Here is an 18404-nt window from a genome sequence, read left to right as displayed (position 1 = left end):
CTCCAGACATTTCGCTCTTCTTCTTCTCCATGTATAGGCATGTGCTGCTTAACAACTGTTTGCTTAATGATGGACTGCATATATGACGGTGGTCAAAGTACAATGAAGAGGCTCTTAATGAGGCAGTCAGGACTCCCATAGCCTGCAGCAGAGTGTCTGTTTACACAACAGAGAGGCTCTTAACGCAAAGAAGAGACAATCTATCTCCAGTAGCCTGTGCAGCCAGCTAGTGTCTGGCAGGGAGTGTCTGTTTACACAACAAAGTGCAATAGTTTGGACAAAATGTTCACAATGACCTAATCCAGGGGTGCCCAAACCCCAGCCCTGGGGCCACTTGCGGCCCTCGAGGCCTCTCAATGCGGCCCTCAAGGAGCTCCCAGTCTCCAATGAGCCTCTGGCACTCCGGTGATTTGTTAGAGCCTACACTGGCCCGATGCAACTGCTCTCAGCGTGAGAGCAACCTCTCACGCTGTTTAACCTCTCGCATGAGCTGTGGGATGAGGGCTCCCTCCACTGCTTGCTGTTTCACATCTGTGATGCAGTAGCGGCAGAAAAGGAAAGGCCAGCCTTGCTTTGTGCAAGGCCTTTTATAGGCCTTGAGCTATTGCAAGACCTTCATTCATTCATATAAGTTCATCTTTAACATATTCATTTATGTAAACGTATGTAAATTTATTCAAATTTTAAATGTAAATTAATTCTTTCCCCCCCCGGCCCCCTACACAGTGTCAGAGAGACGATGTGGCCCTCCTGCCAAAAACTTTGGACACCCCTGACCTAATTGCATATCAACGGGGGATAAGAGAACGTATCCCTCTTAAGTGGTGCACATCTGTATAGGAAATGCAGAATGATCAACATCTCTGTTTTGTCATATTGAATTTCTGATGTACTTGCACTTGGGTGAATGCACATTCAAAGTCCCTAGTGATAAGAAGCATCCTTGGAATGGCTTTTTTTGTTTTTTTTGTTTTTGTTTTGTTTTGTAGGACTGGTCTGGCCCAGGTTACAGCTGCTGCCTCATAGCTGGAGCTTCAGTGTAGTAGGTGCTGTAGATGGGTGATTTTTTCAACCCATTTTGTTCAGAAGAAGCAAGCAGTCATGCTGATCCCATTGGTCACTCCTCAGAAACACTGTGGCTTGGCAAGCTTCTTTCTCTCTTTTCTTTGTGCCAGTTAACCCATTTTTACAAAACCCATAGGTGTACACATTTGGTCCCTGTTGTGTAAATGCAACATTGGGCAGAAATGACTTAAGTAGAGGAAGAGTGTTGTCTGTGCTAGATATCAGCTACTGGGTGAGAAGCAGTAAGGCACTCTTCTCATTTCATGTGGGAATGGGGACACCCAGTTCAGAAGATGCATGTAGATTTCTCTTCCTGATTTTGAGAAGTCAATGCAGAAGATTCCTCATTTTTCCCCCCTCCACGGCATCACACTGAGCAACAGCTGATTGGAAGAAGAGCATCAACTGCTTCCCAAACCCATAGGAAAAGTACATCATAAAAAACAATGTACCTATCACAATTTTGTAAGGTGCACCTACATTCTCCCCATAATACAGATTGGATGCCCTGAAGACTGAGGCAGTGTTACTTCCTTCAAGCCAATCTAGAAATTTCCGGCTTATCATACATGTTCAGCTACTAAACTTTGGCCTACATACTTGTCAGAATTCTAAAACCCTGAAGTGGTTGACTCAAACTTCTCCAGTTGGTCAAAACTCCCCACTCTGTCTTATACAGAGTACCCCATGATCCCAATCTCCCTGAGTGGCAAGTACTATATCTCAAGTTCAGGGAGTGTTGATGGTCTCACAATTTCCAGTGCTGTGTTAAGTAGTAACACACTCTACATACTCTACATCTGTTTCCAGAAAACAGACAGCAGAGAAAGGAAATAGGAAGACATTAACTATACAAAGGACTTGTATAGTAAAGGCCATTGCTAAATGTAGATGCTAACTACCTTTCATTGGTACAATTGCAGGCACAAAAGCTCTCTGGTTTACCAGATTTCCATTTGTTTTTCGATTTGTTCATTCTAGTTATTAAGAATAACTGAGGCACAGTTCACCTTAACTAGTGTGCAGATCTTAAAGCATTCTAACCTGATGTGTCGGCTCAGCTCTTGCACAACTAAGGTGAAGTGCTGTAATATTTTTTATAACTTTCATTTAAGAAATCAGCACTTTGTAGCACTTCAGTTGAAGTCTGATACCGCAGAAGTAAGCTGAGAAGCTCTCAAACCCCAAGTTTTTCTGCTCAATATAGTATTGTTGGTTCCATTGGAAAAAGGAGCCTTACAGAGTAAGGGTGAAGGTGGAAGTGGCAACTGTATCAAGTTTTGTGTGCCTACCTGAGGATACTCCAATTTCATAAACAAATGAAGTTGTTGCTTATTATGATGTATGATAGTAGAAGATAATATTATTTTATTAATTTTTCACATTTTTATACCGTCCTTCCTGCAAACAGCTCAGGGAGGAGTAAACAGCTGCTCCCCTCCTTTTGTCCTCACAACAACCCGGTGAGGTAGGTAAGGCTGAGAGAAAGTGACTCGTCACCCAGAAAACTTCATGGCTGAGGGGGGATTCAAACCTGGTTCTTCCAGTTCTAAGTCCACTTCCCAAACCACTACACCACCTGGTTCTCAATATACTTGTTGTACTAAGTTTTTTGTGCAGCTTCTGTAAAAATCAGGATAAAATACAGCCATAGCCCTGGGCACAGCAATTATCTTTTAAAGATTAATTAATTTTTTCACAGTAGAGCAAACCCAGCGGCACTAGCCAGAAGAATATTATTAGGAAAGTGAGAGTAATTGTACTTTATGGAGACCAGATAATACAAATTGAAGTGGGCAGGTTGATGAAAGCCTTCATAAGAATAGCCTGCATTTTTTCTGCTATAGGGTTAATAGCAGCTTTGAACAATGATTTTTAGGTCAGGAGACATGAGCTGGAGCAGCTTAGTGGGTAAAAAACAGTGCTATGAGTCAGGACTTTGCCAGTTCAAATCTTGCTTCTGCCATTAACTCACTAGGTGGCCTTGGGTAAGCCACTCAACCTCAACTTGCCATGTGCAGCATGGGAATAATATTTAGGCTGCAGTTCTATACATACTTACCTGGGAGTGAACCCCACTGAACACAGTTGTCCTTACTTCTAAGTAAGCGTGTGTAGGATTGCACTGTAAGTCATATAAAGTGATCCAAGTATTTGAAGGACACGAGTCAGTTTCTTAGATGTAGCTACTCTTCTGCACTGATTTTTGTAGGAGAATTCCAGACAGCTGGCACAAAGGCATATGTTTTGAAAAATTTCCACTGTCAGGAGGCAGGAGTTAGTGACACTGGATCCCTTTTACTTGCAAAAATGTTGCTCTCTGAACGTCATTCTCCAGTTGCCTGAATGTGCCCTGGATTATTTCCTCCTAAATGTATTAGCTTGCATTTTTCCAGGTTGAGTCTCATTTTGTTAATTCCTGCCATTTGTCTAATCCTTTTAGGTCTGTCTCTAGTTGTTTCCTATACTTTGTATGTATGTAGCTCTCCCTCTGGTTTTGTATTATATGTGGATTTAGTTAATGTGCTTTTAAACATCATTAGCGGCAACAGTTCATGAAATAGGATACAACTCGACCATTGCATGACCTCACCATGAAAACCCTTTAGCCAAACAACCATTTCTGCTTTGCATGTAGAGTTCGCAGTAACAGTGCAGCTGGCTGTTTGCATGGGTTTGTTTTGACAATTGACAATAAAAATCAACTAATAAACTATAAAAAACAGAAAAGATTGAAAACATGTAAAACAGACTGCTTTGCAATTAAAGCTGCACGTAACATCCCCCTCTGCAAATTTGTCAAGATGAAACAAAAAACCACACCAAATCTTCATTGTTTTAAAAATCCTTACACAGCTCTTCTAATACCTTTTGCAGGAAAGGGATTCCACAATGAGAGAACCCATTGAAATGGCCTGTTTGTTCTTTGTTAGTTAGTTTCCTTTCACCATCTGTGAAGGAAAGTCCTATACTGCTAGTTTTTATTTGACAACTTTCTAAATTGTTGAAGTGCGATCCTTTGAGCTGGTGCAGCCCTGCCACTGAAAGGCACATAGCTGGATGAAGGATCTTATCACAAGAAGATTTCTATCCATGGTTGGAACTGGCAAAGTACTTACTAGCCAGTAGTCATTGTGGGTGGTGTTTCTTGGAAGGAGGCTTGTGCGTTTGCACTGATGGGAGATGCAAATACAGGTCAGCTGCAAGAACTGATTGGCCTGAGAACCTGCTGTGTCCCCATATGAACCTTCAAGCCTGCTCTGATCATCTGGTTGAGCCCTACTAAGAATCCCACCAGCTAAGGTAATTGAAATAGCCACTGGGTCTAGGCAGAAAGTCTTTTTTGCAACTGCCATAAGGCCAAGAACAATGTCTTTGGGGAAGAATTCACCATTCTTTTCACTTCTTCAAGGCAGTTTTTTAAAAAAACAAACTAACCAGAGGTTACTGGATTGGTTTTATTAAAGCTGCTAAATTGCTTATTGAGATAATGAATTGGTTTTAAGGTAATCTTATTTTTTATGTTTTAACATTCACTGATCTTATTGTACAAAACTCTTTCTTTATTAAAAACAAAACACCTGTCTGAAGCATTTGGAAGGGTGGAATAGATGTTAAAAGTGGTTGGTAGATAGGCATATGATTTTAACACCATGAATGACATCAAGGCTTGGACAGGTTGCACACTGGCCAAAAGTTCACACTTGTTAGGGGGCCTACCTGGGCAGGCGGGGCAGGCCTATCTTCAATACTGGTGGCAGTGGTAGCACCCAGTGCATCATTACAGGGCAATACAGGGTATTGCACCAGGGCGTCTAGCAACTTGGCATCAACACTGTGTATTGTGGAGCCAAGGACCAAAGTAACAGCTTGTCTTGGAACTTGAGGGTTTCTGGCTCCTAGCCTTATGCTCAAACTACTGGAACATCATTTTCCTTTCTAAGATCAATGAGTGATGCTCAGCACATGGTCTCAGCATTCGAGTGCAAGTTTTTGAATTGAAGTGTGCATTATTAAAGAGAGCATTTGCTAGAAGACTCTTGGGGATTCTTGTTGCTGGTTTTAATTTAGCAGAATCAGAGGTGGAAAAATCGGCATGGTCCAAGAGCCCAAGAATATCTCTTATGATTTGGGGGGAGGGTTCACAGCCAAACACTTTCAGTGGGTCTGTTGTGGACTCTTCCTACCTCTAACTCTGTTCACCAAACTCATAATACCCTGAATGTGTGCAAAATAAATTCTCCCTACAAAGCAAACTGTCTTTGGTGGAAAATTATACAACATAAAATGCTTCATTGTATTGCTACGGGCTTAGCTATACAATCCTAACCCACTATCCAGCACTGACATAAGGGCAATGCAGCTCTGAGGTAAGGGTACAAACTTTGAACCCTTACTTTGAGGAGAACTCTGTGAGTGCCCCCCAACTGCAGGATGCAGCACACGTCCCATTGGCACCGCTATGGCAGTGCTGGAATGTTGTTTAGGATTTGGGTCTTAGACTGAGGGCGCAATCCTAACCATTTATGTCAGTGCTTTCCAGCACTGACATAGCGGTGCCAATGGGACATGTGCTGCATCCTGCAGTTGGGTGTCGCTCATGGAGGCCTCCTCAAAGTAAGGGAATGTTTGTTCCCTTACCTCAGAGCTGCATTGCCCTCATGTCAGTGCTGGAAAGCATTGACATAAGGGGTTAAGATTGCGCCCTGACTTGTTGTGGTTACTATTCCGTTTTAAACTGGTGTTTTGTAGTGATGAATTTCACTGGAGGAAATGTTGCAGAGGCAAAGATAAACACTCTCTAACTCCCTGCTGCACTCTTGATCCAAATTGTTACCCCATGAAGCCTCTACATGCAAGCAAAGCCAAGCCTGTATGTGTTTAACATCACATGTAATTTGGCCCTTATCATCCAATCTTATGCATGTTTATTCAAAAGTAAATTCCACCAAGTTTATGGCCCAAACCTACCTGGGCTGGGTGATGGTGATATGCCTCTTCCATTGTCCTAACTGCCATAAAGCAGTCAGCACCAGTTGTAAAAGATGCTCTGGCTTTACTCTCAGCTACTGGAGCCTTCCTACCAGTGCAAGTGAATCCAGAATCTATACACTGCCGGTGGGAGGGAGGGGTGGGGAGGACGGAATGGGGCAGGGGAAAGCAAAACAATGCAGTAATGGGGGCTGGAGAGGACTGAACAGGGCAGCAATGGGGCTGGGCATGGATGGATCAGGTCTGGGAAGGGGCAGGTTCAGCTACAGCTGCACCTGTCAAATCCTGATCCCCTTACAGGAGCTGATCCCATTGCATGGGTCTATTTAGCTAGAACAGGTCTGAGTATACACCTCCCTATGCAGTGGAGGCTTACCCTTAGGTAAGGGAATGATTGATCCTTGACCCAGAGGAGATTTTTGCAACCCAGCCCCCCCCCCCCCGGAGGTTGCAGCAATAGGCATTTTGGTGCCACTGTATCAATGGGTAGGAGAAAGGACAGAATTGGGCTCTTGGTGGGGTTTATTCCCAAGTATGTGTGTTTAGCATTGCAGCCATTCTAACATATTTTTCTTATTATAGTGAAGTTCATTTTAATGTTAGAGGATCCCCTTGTCTTGGGTACAGTAGGTTATATAGACAGACCATCACTGAGGGAAGATAAGAGAAAGGGAAAATGGCAATTTCCAGAATTTTAGGAAAGCATAAAGGTAATTTTCCCAAATCAAGCAATTTGGAATGGGTACATTTGAAGCTAAATTAAAATATTAATACTGAATGCATTGTGATTTAGTTACTGCATTTTACAATTTGCTTGCTTACTTTTTCCAGAAGGGAAAGTGTCTATTGCATCTGACAGTCTGTGTTTGCATAACAATGTGGGGAGTGACAAAAGAGAGAATTTGAAACAGGGTCTATTCGGTGACAAAGTACATTTCAATTATTTGCCCAATGAGTGCTTCCTTAGAAGTGGGATTCATTGTGCTTAATAACAATGGTTTAATTAAAGCAAGGCATGTTTTACTTCTTATGTTGCCCTTCACTATTTAATCGGGTCAGTAATTATTGTTAATACTCTCTTCTATAGACATTGAAATGATTGTAATTCAGCTCTTGGATATCCTAGCCCAGTGCTCTGATCATCAGCTGGTACTGTCAGGGGGCTTGAGAAGCTACGAAACTGATAGGTTGACAGAGATAAAGGTACACTGTGCAGAAAAGTCCAGATTAGAAAGCTTTGCATGTCGTTGGTGTTCAAAATTCATAGCTTTATTTAGGGAAATAAATCTTTGTTATAGAAGATGGAAATGGATCCTGCAGCTAGTCTGTCTAGGTACATGAATTCTCTTCACAGAGAGAGAGGGAGGGAGAGAGAGAGAGAGAGAGCACGCAGAAAGGAGGTCTGAGACTAGTATTCTGGGTAACCAAAGAGCATGCACTACCTGAGGAGAGAAAAGCTCAAGGATGCATTGGAGGTTGTGCAAGAAATGGTGACCTTAGCGTGCAGGTGTTGCCCAGAGGCCCAGCCACTTACACCAACCCAGAAGACCCTTGTGGAGGCAGGCAGGCAAATGGGGTCTCAGTTGGTATGCCATGTCTCCAGACTTCCCAGGTGCTGGGAAGAGCTCCAGAAAGCCCTGTGGCAAGGTGGCCAAAGCTCCATTCAGCCGCCTGCCTCCACAAGTGTCTGGAACCGCAGCGGGAAGTCCAGGATCTGGGGTGTGGTGGCCCCATGTTGTTCACTTTTCTTCTTCCCCTCCCAATATTTCATATGGAAGAGGTAACATCCCTAGGAGATCATGTGCCCAGATGTCTCTGCAGTGGTAAGGGGCTTTTCCTCAGATTTCATCTAAACAGAAAAAATTTATATGTGTTGCATCACCCATACTAAATAGCCAAGAAGTTGGGATCTAGCAGTCACACTTTCTACACGAGATGGTGAGCAGCATTGCATTGTCAGAAAACGTTACTTACAGCAGGACTTTTCTTTTACTACTTGTTGTAATAGATTTGACCCATGCCAACAACATATTATTCCTGCCCTTGACCAATGACCTTGAAAGAACTGCTCTGAACCTGTGGTACCTCAAAGTTCTTTAATAGCCTGCATCTGAGAGGCTATTATTCAGCATTATTTAAAAACAAAAAAGTAATGTTTTGAGTGAGAGATTTTTTATAACATTTGAACCACTTTGGGCTTATGAAAAGCTGCATACAACTGTTGTGCAGTGCAATCCTATGGAATTTTTCTTGGAGGTAAATATCACTGGTTTTAATGGCACTCCCTTGTAAGTGTGTATAGAATTGCAACCTTAGATATAGGATTGCCTTGGAATAGATATCTGTGTGGCTAGAATGGTAATTGAACAATGAAGGGTCAATATGTATATTATGCAGAAAATCTGTGATTGCTTCCTCTGATGCTTTACTTTTGTTTATACTCTGGTGCTGTGGGGGCTCTGAACTTGATTGGAACACTGGTGCCAGAGAAGAGGGTTTTAATGCCTCCTCAAGCCATTTTCCCAAGCTAAATGGTCCCCATGTAGCTGGTGCTAGCCTTGAAAAATAAAAGTGCCTGTACCCTCCTGCCTGTAGGAATACAAACAACTTTTTATGAAGGACAGGGGTGCAGTTTTGATCAGAAAAACATCAGGAAGAATTAAACATACCCCACCCCCCCAGTTCCTCTGATCCAATCAAATTCTGGGCACACTCAGTAAAGTAAAAACAAAATATCAAGTGATCTAATAAAAAATCTGCAACATAATAGTTTGGCCTTCAGAGAGATATTGGATTACTTATCTGAGAAAGTGTGGAGCATATGTTAAAACAGTAAACCCGTTCTTTAGAGAATAGGGACACTGCGCATCACCCGGGAATTTTGAAATAAATATCCAAATTTCTATGGATTTTTATTTAGAGTGCTTCCTAAATTTCATAGTATAACTTCTTTTTACATATTCCTAATGTGCCCTTGATTTAGAATGGAAAAAGCAGCCCTTCTGAAAAAGGCCGTGTCAGATTATTAGGATCTCCAGGCAACTACGCTGATTAAAATAAACGTGTGGGTTAACCCACATACATTTTGGCTCCGTGTAGGGATGGCAAAAGATTACTCTGAGATTTAACTAGATAATGTAATCATCTGCTGTTGATTAAGCCAGCCCCACAGAGTCACTGCCTGTTGTTTTTTGTAGTTTTGCTAATCTCTACAGAAAAGCTTACTTTTCATTAGTTCCACAGCGAACCCACTAGAATGGTTTCTGAGGGCTTTTTCAGGCCAGGTCCCCAATGACAGGCTCTCTAAAGCTTGCCAGGGCACTTTTGGTTATGTTGTTTTATAATCTTTCACTGAATTACATGGTTTAGTAACGGGCATAAGAGGACTTACAGTTCAAGCCTAGGCATGTCTACTCAGAAGTAAGTCCCACTGTGTTCATTGGGCTTACTCCTAGGAAAGTGTTATAGGATTGCAGCCTTTACTACTACGTGGTTATCTCAGTTTTGGCCTTGCCTGGCTTCTTCCCTCACATTTTCATTTAGGGTAGGAATGTCTTACACGAATGCCTTGGTTAAATTTGCAGTAGAACTCCTCTGCGTGAACTTTAGATCTTCATTTGCTTTCCTAAAACATTAGTGTAAGATCCACTGCTGACACTCTTGTTCACAAAGGCATTGCTTCGTACTGTACAAGTGGCTTCAGTAAGAAAAAACCTATAAGGGCTACTTCCCACCTTACATTTTTAAGTGTACTCTTAAAAACCTTAGGTGTGCACCTAAAAATGCAATGAGATGTGTGATGTAATGTGTGAATGAGACAAATATGTGTACTGTGTTTGGTTGCATCTATCTCTAAAATACATATATGCTCTCTGGCAAACCTGAGTTTGCTGTGTCATAACATGTGGGGTGGGCGATCCTAAAATGCAGATATAACAATTCAAGAAGAATATTCATAATTCACATGTTACTTTTACCATAGGGGTGCTGCTGAAAATGGCATCTGCATGACATGTTTTCCACCTGGAACAGTTGCATTTGCAGTGTGCAATGCCCTACCACATGCTGGATAGTCCTACCTCTAATAACCACGAGTGGAAGCAGGGTCACTTGCTATGCGCTGGCTGCACTCCATGCAAAATGAACTCTTCCCTGATACAGTAGACGAGGGTGGTGTAGATTTTCCTAATGGAGATGCCCTTTTTGGTATACTGTCTGCCCCATCTGTTATTAATTGCTGCTGGTTTATGATTTTTATGATTTTTGTTTTGGTTTTTTTAATGTGATATTTTAATGTCTTATTGTGTTTGATATTTTTGATTGTTTTTATTATGATTTTGCATTTGCAAGGGCTCAATCCTATCCAATTTTCCAACACCAGTGCAGCTGTGCCAATGGGACATGCACTGCATCTTGTGTTGGGGCAGTAGTCACAGAGGCCTCCTTGAGGTATGGGAACATTAGTTCCCTTACCTTGGGGCTGCATTGCAGCTGCACCTGTGCTGGAAAATTGGATAGGATTGGGCTTTAAGTCACCTTGAATGCCCTTCGGGGAGATAAAGTGGGGTATAAGTTTAGTAGATAGATAGATCTATTTATCTAACTGCAAGTGCCACTGTTTTTCAGCAATTTCTGTGGTCATGTTGCCACTTACATAGTTAAAGATTTTAAGGGCTCATAAAATAATTCAGAGTGTTTTTTTTCCCCCCCCAGGCACATTTTGAAAACATCTTCATTTGTTTAGTGTCTTCTGTTCAGACCTTGCTGCTAAAAGAATGGGATTGGGGGGGGGGTGAGGTATTTTTTGTTTTTGCTGATGCAAAGGTAGGTGAATTCTTTCCTCTATTAGCTTGCAGATGTAAGGAGCAGTGACTTCATGATACTAACCAGAAAGCTATAAATAAATAAAGAAAATGTATGGATTGATTGAAGGGGTTTGGCAGAGCGAAGTCATTAATGTTAGATAATGGGAGCTTTTATTCTTTGTCAATTAATGAAAGCTACAGTAAGGCATTACCTTTTCTGTTTCCACCTCCCCCTTTTTTGTTTAATGAGCTCACTGATCCTGCTGAAGGAGACATGAACCTTGGGATTTATATTTTAAAAAAAGAAGAAGTTGAACTACTAAATATTTAATCAGTGCTATTTCCATGACAAACTTTCTGATCCGAAGCCAACAAATGCAGGAAGCACAAATGTTCTTTGTGTAAGTAGAAAGGAAACCTGATATGCCTTCCATTTCGTGGGAGTGATCCACTTCGCAAAGGACAGCTCTAGAAGTCTGCTGTAGCCACCAACATATCCTCAAGGCCTGGACAGAACCACAGCCCGAAGTGATGGCCTTTTAGAGGGGACAACTGGGTGAAATGGAATTGATTTTGTAACCTAAGGCAGCAGACTAGATTATCATAATTACTGTGGGCCTTGAAAAATAGATGAAGAAGCTGTAAAATAAAATGTCAGGAAGGTCCGCAGTCAAATAGGGAAGGAGGCAGGAGAAAATCAAACCTAGTCTGGCAGCTTAGCCAGGCAGATTTTTCTCAGATTGCTGTGACCTGGTTTGTAAAAAGGGAAGGTTTATCTGTCAACCAGCGGTGGTGGTGGTAGTTGTAGTAGTAAAAAGCCCTTCAACTGTAGTGCATATATTATTATTATTATTATTATTATTATTATTAACAGTATTTATATACCGCTTTTCAACTAAAGGTTCACAAAGCGGTTTACAGAGAAAAATCAAATAACTAAATGGCTCCCTGTCCCAAAAGAGCTCACAATCTAAAAAGATGCCAAGGAATACCAGCAGACAGCCACTAGAACAGACAGTGCTGGGGTGAGGTGGGCCAGTTACTCTCCCCCTGCTAAAAAAAAGGAGCACCCACTTGAAAAAGTGCCTCTTACCCAATTAGCAGGGGTTAATCTCTCCCATTCTCTCTCTCTCTGGCTTTAGAGAAAGTCTCTTCACAAAGCTTTCTCTCCCATGGCACCCTTGGAGATATAATCATTATAATCAACTCATTTGTCTATGTCACTGGTACCTCAAAAGCTACATGATCGGAAAGGTCCATTGTACGTAAAAAAGGCTGTACTGCCTCAGAAGGAAGGTTGCTTTAGAGCAGCGGTTACCAAAGTTTTTAGCACCAGGACCCACTTTTTAAAAATGACATTCTATCAGGACCCACCTAGGTTTACCAGACTTTTAAAAAAGAAGATCTAGAAAGAAATATTTATTTGAAATAATAACCAGAAAAATACCCTCAAAAATTTATCTCCCTATATTTACACATGCTTGCAAACTTCAGGAGCTTGAGCTCTCGTAGCATCTACAGTATCTGATTTTTGAATAGTCTCAGGGCTATTTATTCAGCCCTGAGGCTATTCAAATGACTTCTCTGATATTTCCATCACCCTTTGGCAACCCACCAAAAATCTGTCCACGACCCACCAGTGGGTCCCAAACCGCAGTTTGGGAACTGCTGGTTTCGAGGAAGCCAAAATAATCCATCCAAATGGAATTAAACAAGTTACTTCTAAAGGCAGAATGTTTAACCTAAATTCAAACTGACTGTGATGCTGAGATTTAGCAACCTGCACTTTTTGCCAGAAGGTCCATAAGATTATTAAACATAATTACAGCATTTTATTCATTCATAATCTGTTAATCTTGAAGCAATAGTTTAATAGCTATTGGCCAGTGGCCGGTATTCAAAGCACGTTGTTAAAGGTCTGGGCAAAGTAGATGTGGTTATAGATGACAGCTCAGTTGAGTTCAGACCCAAATGCAAACAGACAAACATGACTTACTGATTAGTCCTGTTCCCAGCCATGCTATAGCATGCAGCTGTGCCAATGAAGGCTGGGCTGCCTGCTATGGGGGAGGGGGGAGGAGCTGATTGGACAGCCTGCAGACTTGCCCTCTGGTGCGCTGCTTGATTGCCTATGGCTCTCCTCTGACCTAAACCAGCTACATAGCTGGTGCAAGTCCAAGGAGAACCACGGATGGGAATGGTTGGGGGATAAGATCTGTTGCGTGTGACTGCTGCTGGATCTATCCCTCTCTCCCAACCATTCCCCTGCTTCCTCCCCCAGTGCACCCCGTTACTCCCCTCCCTCCCTGTGGCCTGCGCCTGCCACCAACTTGCCAGCACCAGTGGAGCCTCCTGTAGCACTATGCCTCTCAGTTTGCAGCAGCAACCCAGCTTTCACACCACCTTAAAAGGACCTAGTGCGGCTGAAACACTCATTCCAGGATTGGGGCCTTACTCTTATTTATATTTTTTGTTGCCGCAAATTAATGTTAAGATGTCAACAAGAGTGCCATTGAGTCATTCACCTCTCACTCTTGAATGACTTCAGTATGGGCTAGAGAAGGGCAATCAGAAAGCTGAAATGAAGAAGATAGTAACGAACTATATTTTTGGAAGTCTTATGCTCTTTTTTTGCATTGGTGATAATGGTCCAAATGCTGCAACCCCCTAAGAATAGTTTGGGGAGTCTCAACACAGACCAATTTTCTTTCTTTATCCAGTTTCCACCTGCACAACTGAAAATTCTGAGTTCGAAACAACAAGTGGGGGACCGATCCTAACGATTGATTGGCTCACCGGCATGCACCTGACATTTCCATATTGGTTGCTGTGATCTTTGAGAAATGGCTTGATTACAGTGGTTGAAAATGTTCCCCATGGGGTCAAATTTCTCATTTGCCCACCCCAGATAGCTTTTATTTTTCTTCACTTTATAAATTCATCAAGAATTCAGAGGAGCAGCACAGGCCATACCATTCCTATTTTTGTAGAAATGTGTGGGCAACATCCATAGTTCCCCTTTCTCCAGAGAAAAAGTCCTTGTTCTGGAGTAAGGGAAACTGCAGATGCCACTACTGGTTTCTTCATTTTGTTAACGTGGCGTTTAATCTGTTTCAAATTGCCAAAGTGCTGAGCAACATTTGCAACCCAGCTGCTCCACAAAAATGGCTCCTACCAGACTGACACTACTTGCAGCTGCTAGAGCAGCAATTTCACAGGCCTAAAAAATTTGAGGGTCAGAAAAGTTTTTCCCTAACTTTATGGTGGTTTGATATGAATTTGGGGTGCCGATTCCAAAAAAGGCATCCGTTTTGCCCTATCTCATCTAGTTTTGGAGATATAGCATAGCCTCATTAGTGAATGGTTCAAGCAGCTTCCTCATGAGGAAGCCGTGGTGTAGGCTTCCTCATGAGGTAGCTGCTTGAACCATTCACTAATGTGGCTATACTATATCTCCAAAACTAGATGAGATAGGGCAAAACGGATGCCTTTTTTGGAATCGGCAAAACTAGACGTGATTGGGCAAAATGGATGCCATTTTTGGAATCGGCACCCCAAGTATACCCAGGAATGGTGTAACATTTAAGCAAGCAAAATGTGTGTTGGCCTGTGTTTTCAACCTTTTTCATCTCACAGCACATTGACAAGGCACTATCAGGTTTTGACAATTGACAAGGCACACCATGCTGTCAGTGGGGGGAGGGGCTCACATTCCCCAGTAATTCCTGTGGCATATCTATGGACCACTGATGACACACCAATGTGCCATGGCGCAGTGGTTGAAAATGGCTGTGCTAGAGAGAGCAGGTTGGGAGGGGATCGGTGTGTATTTATGACTGTGGGATACAATCAGAGAGACAACTGTTTTTAGAATTGTTCAGGGTTCTGCTCTGAACTTTTTCTTCAGGAATAAGTCTCTTTTGCTTATGTGTCTTGGACGACATATTCAATATGTTGTCAGAATTCAACTGCAAGGCATGTTCTTATCGAGTATTTATTTTTCTAGTACCTGTTTTTAAAAATCCAATATTCACTGTATGAGAATACATAGCCTAAAGCCAGGTTGTGTGCATGGTCGTGCATGCATATGTGTGGGCTTGTTTTGTTTAGACAGAGTAACTGTGAGTGTGGTGAATTTAGTCAGAGTCTTACAGCCCAATCTTATCCTTTCTGCCTCCTGTTAATGCAGCAATTCCAAAATGGTGACCAGGGCATCTTATGGGGGGGGGGGCAGTTGTAAAGGTAGGTAATGGAATATTTGTTCCCTTACCTGGGGGTAAGCTTGTGTGGCATGGTAAGGTACTTTGCTGTTACAAGTCCATGTTGAGCTGCACCACAGGATCAGGCCTTGTGTTGTCAACTTAGGCTTGCTCTCAGACAAGCAGGTATAGGATTGGCAGACTTAGGAGCAAGGCTACCATTTTAAGAGTAGTTGCTTTAGAGGAAGCCCTCTTGCTCATTGGAATCTTCATCTGAGAACAGGTTGAGCCTACTTCTCTGTGGATTTTATATCCACAGGTCTGGCTCAACGTGAGTCCCCTGGACCCATGTTGAGCCAAGCTTGGCCCAACTTGAACCCTCCAAAGGCAATTCTGTGAATCCCAAGGTCTTCCTGTACAGGTACACTCATTTTAATGGTACGTTGCTAGTGCAAATATAGTACAGTAAAAGCCTAAAAATGAATATAATCGAAAAGTGATGCAAAGCAAAGTGCCGTAAAGTGAGGTATGCCTGTACCTCCCTTATACTGTAGGTGTGTCCTGGAAAAGAATGTTATGTAAAACAGTGCTATAAGAGGCAATTATAAACACTGTTCTAATTTAGATTCATTCACAAGACTGTATCAACCAGTGCATTAGGTTGGAGGCTGTTATATAATGACCGCTACTGCTGTCACTTCTACATGACAGCTGTGCAAGAGGATGGGAGGAGCTGCTCCCAGGAGGATGAGACAGGTTGTGACTCTCTTTGGGAACTACAGGCTTCTTATTGAAGAAAGTACCTAAAGTAGATGGCTTTACCTGCTGTTGCCTCTCCATCATTTCCTGGTAGCAATCAATTAACCCCATGCTGGCCAAATTCCACAGCTTCTGTTTGCTGAAAGCATGGTGAAGGTACAGCTCTACTTTTTTTGCACTAAATTTTAATGGATTTATGAATTTAAACCTTTTTGTTTTTTATAACACTATAAAATTTACACTTGGGACAAAGCCCACTAAACCAAAACAGCATTATAGAATGTAGCTAGATTTTTCAAGCAACTCCACACTTCTTGTAAGGTTTGCTCCCTATGTTAAGAAAGTCCACACACCAGGCTACAAGATGCTTTTGTTTTGCATTTTCTTTATTCTACAACACAAGCAACATAAATAGTCATAATTTGTTTTAAAATATCTTTAAGAATTCCCTTTGAACAAAATATACACAAAATACATTTCGCAAACAGCTTACAGCAAACTGTTGAACATACACATGGGAAAAACAAAACTAATGCTTCACAAAAAGAAGGAAAGAGGGCCTGGAGAAGTAATTTTTTTATTTTAATAAGATCCCAGGGATGAACAGGGCAAGATAAGGACAGTTTAATAACAGGTATTCACAGTTGTGTAGGTATAAGCTGACTTTGGGCCCATTCCCATCCAACTTTCTAGCACTGATACAGCTGCAATGCAGCCCTTACCTTGAGGAGGCCTCTGTGACTGTCCCCCACTGTAAAATGCAATGCACGCCCTGTTGACATGGCTGCATTCACAATGGAAAGCTGGATAAGACTGGGCCCTTTGTATGGCCACCTCTATGTGGCATGCAAAGATAAGTCAATGGAACAGTACAGTCCATTGCATCAGGAGTTCTCTACCTGAAGCCACCCCTTTCCCATGTCAGCAGGTCTCTAGTGCATGGGGTCTGCACTAGAAGGGCTGGAGTATGTCCAACAGTACAAGTAGGAGGAACTGGACTGCTCCTTGCAAAAATAGTTTGGGCACTCACTGCATTTTCTCATATAGCTAGGAATCTTATTTCAGTAGTCATTACAAGAACATTTGTTTTGTTTGTTCCCTTTTGAACAAGTCAGATCTTGGCTGTATGAGAAGAAATAGTCTCTTTTAGAGATTTGACTGACTGCATTAGATAGAAAACTGGCTTACAGCTGCTTAACTTCTTAAGGTGTTTTGATGACACCCTTTTCATATAATAAGCAGTTTTGTTATTCTAAGGCAGCAGTTACAACTATTTAGTGCATTATATTTTCCCTCAAATGAAAATGGCCTTTCTTTCTTTCTTTTTCTTTCTTTCCTTCTGCATTAGAAAAAGAAAGCCCAAGGTTGCCACCAATAGGAGCAATTGTATGTTGAGTTCTCTCTCCTTTATGGCACTGTTCTGAGCATTTTCCCCACTTCCTGGTGTTGACAGGAAGGAAAACGGTGACTGTAATGCCATAAAGGAAAGGAAAAAAACATGACACAGATATGCCATTTTTGGTAGTAGCCCATGAGCATATGGCCCCACTCTATGGTTCTGCTCATAAAAATCTCCTGGCCTTTGTGTACTGAAGCATTGCAAACTCACGCGCGGAGCTATCCCCTCTGTCATCAAGGAAGCTCTTGTAAACAGGGAGATAAGTATGGCAGAGAAGCAGGTGGCACAGAGGCACCCCTGTGTACAGCACTTACCTTCTCAACATGTGGAATTCAAAATATTGGTTCACATGTAATATACAGCATATACCTTCCAGTAGAGAAGCAAAAATATGATTTCTGCATTTTAAGAATCCTTTTTGGCATTCAGGAGAATGGATGCAGAAAGACTGAGTGTGGATGTGCATCTTTTTCCCTCTACTTAATTACTCTGTGAGACAGACACTTACAGCAACAAGTTAGAATTGCATTAAAAAAACCCTACTAATGACCAATGTAGGCGTGCAGCACTTGAAAATGTTCCCCTAAAAATCCAACTTCACAAAGAGAGCCATAGAAACACTGCATATTCAAATTGAGAACCAAATAAAGAACAAAACACATACATGTAATCAAATGTGGGCACAACAGCATCTTCATTTACAAAAAAATTTCATCATTTGCAATAGAGAGAAGGGTTTAGCAGCTGACAGAACTTGTACATTCATTGTCTTTTGTTAACAGCAAAAAAAATATGAAGGGAAATGATTGTTACACTTCAAGGCAAACTGCAGTGCACCATAAACCAAGCTGATGAAGGGTGCAATCCTAACCACACTTTCCTGAGAGTAAGCCCCACTGAACAAAATAGGACTTACTTCTGAGTAGACCTGGCTAGGATTGTGCCCTAAGACTCTTATCTCTTTTAAGTTAAACTGCTGAGATCAATAAGCAGGGCTGGCACAAGGCATTATGTTGCACCATCCAAGAGTTGTAGCATGGCATGTTCTGTGACATTCTGTGATGCTCCACTTGTATCACAGGCTACTAGTTTTTTGGTTTTTTTTTTCAATTTCTTTTAAAAAACAACAACACTGTAGCAAGGACTGCCTGTGCAGTTGGGCTAGGCTTGCTCAAATGCCCTTGA

Source organism: Tiliqua scincoides, chromosome 1 (genome assembly GCF_035046505.1).
Source record: "Tiliqua scincoides isolate rTilSci1 chromosome 1, rTilSci1.hap2, whole genome shotgun sequence".
Lineage (NCBI taxonomy): Eukaryota > Metazoa > Chordata > Lepidosauria > Squamata > Scincidae > Tiliqua > Tiliqua scincoides.
The sequence above is the reverse complement of the archived record's forward strand: the minus strand, read 5'-3'. Positions refer to the sequence as shown.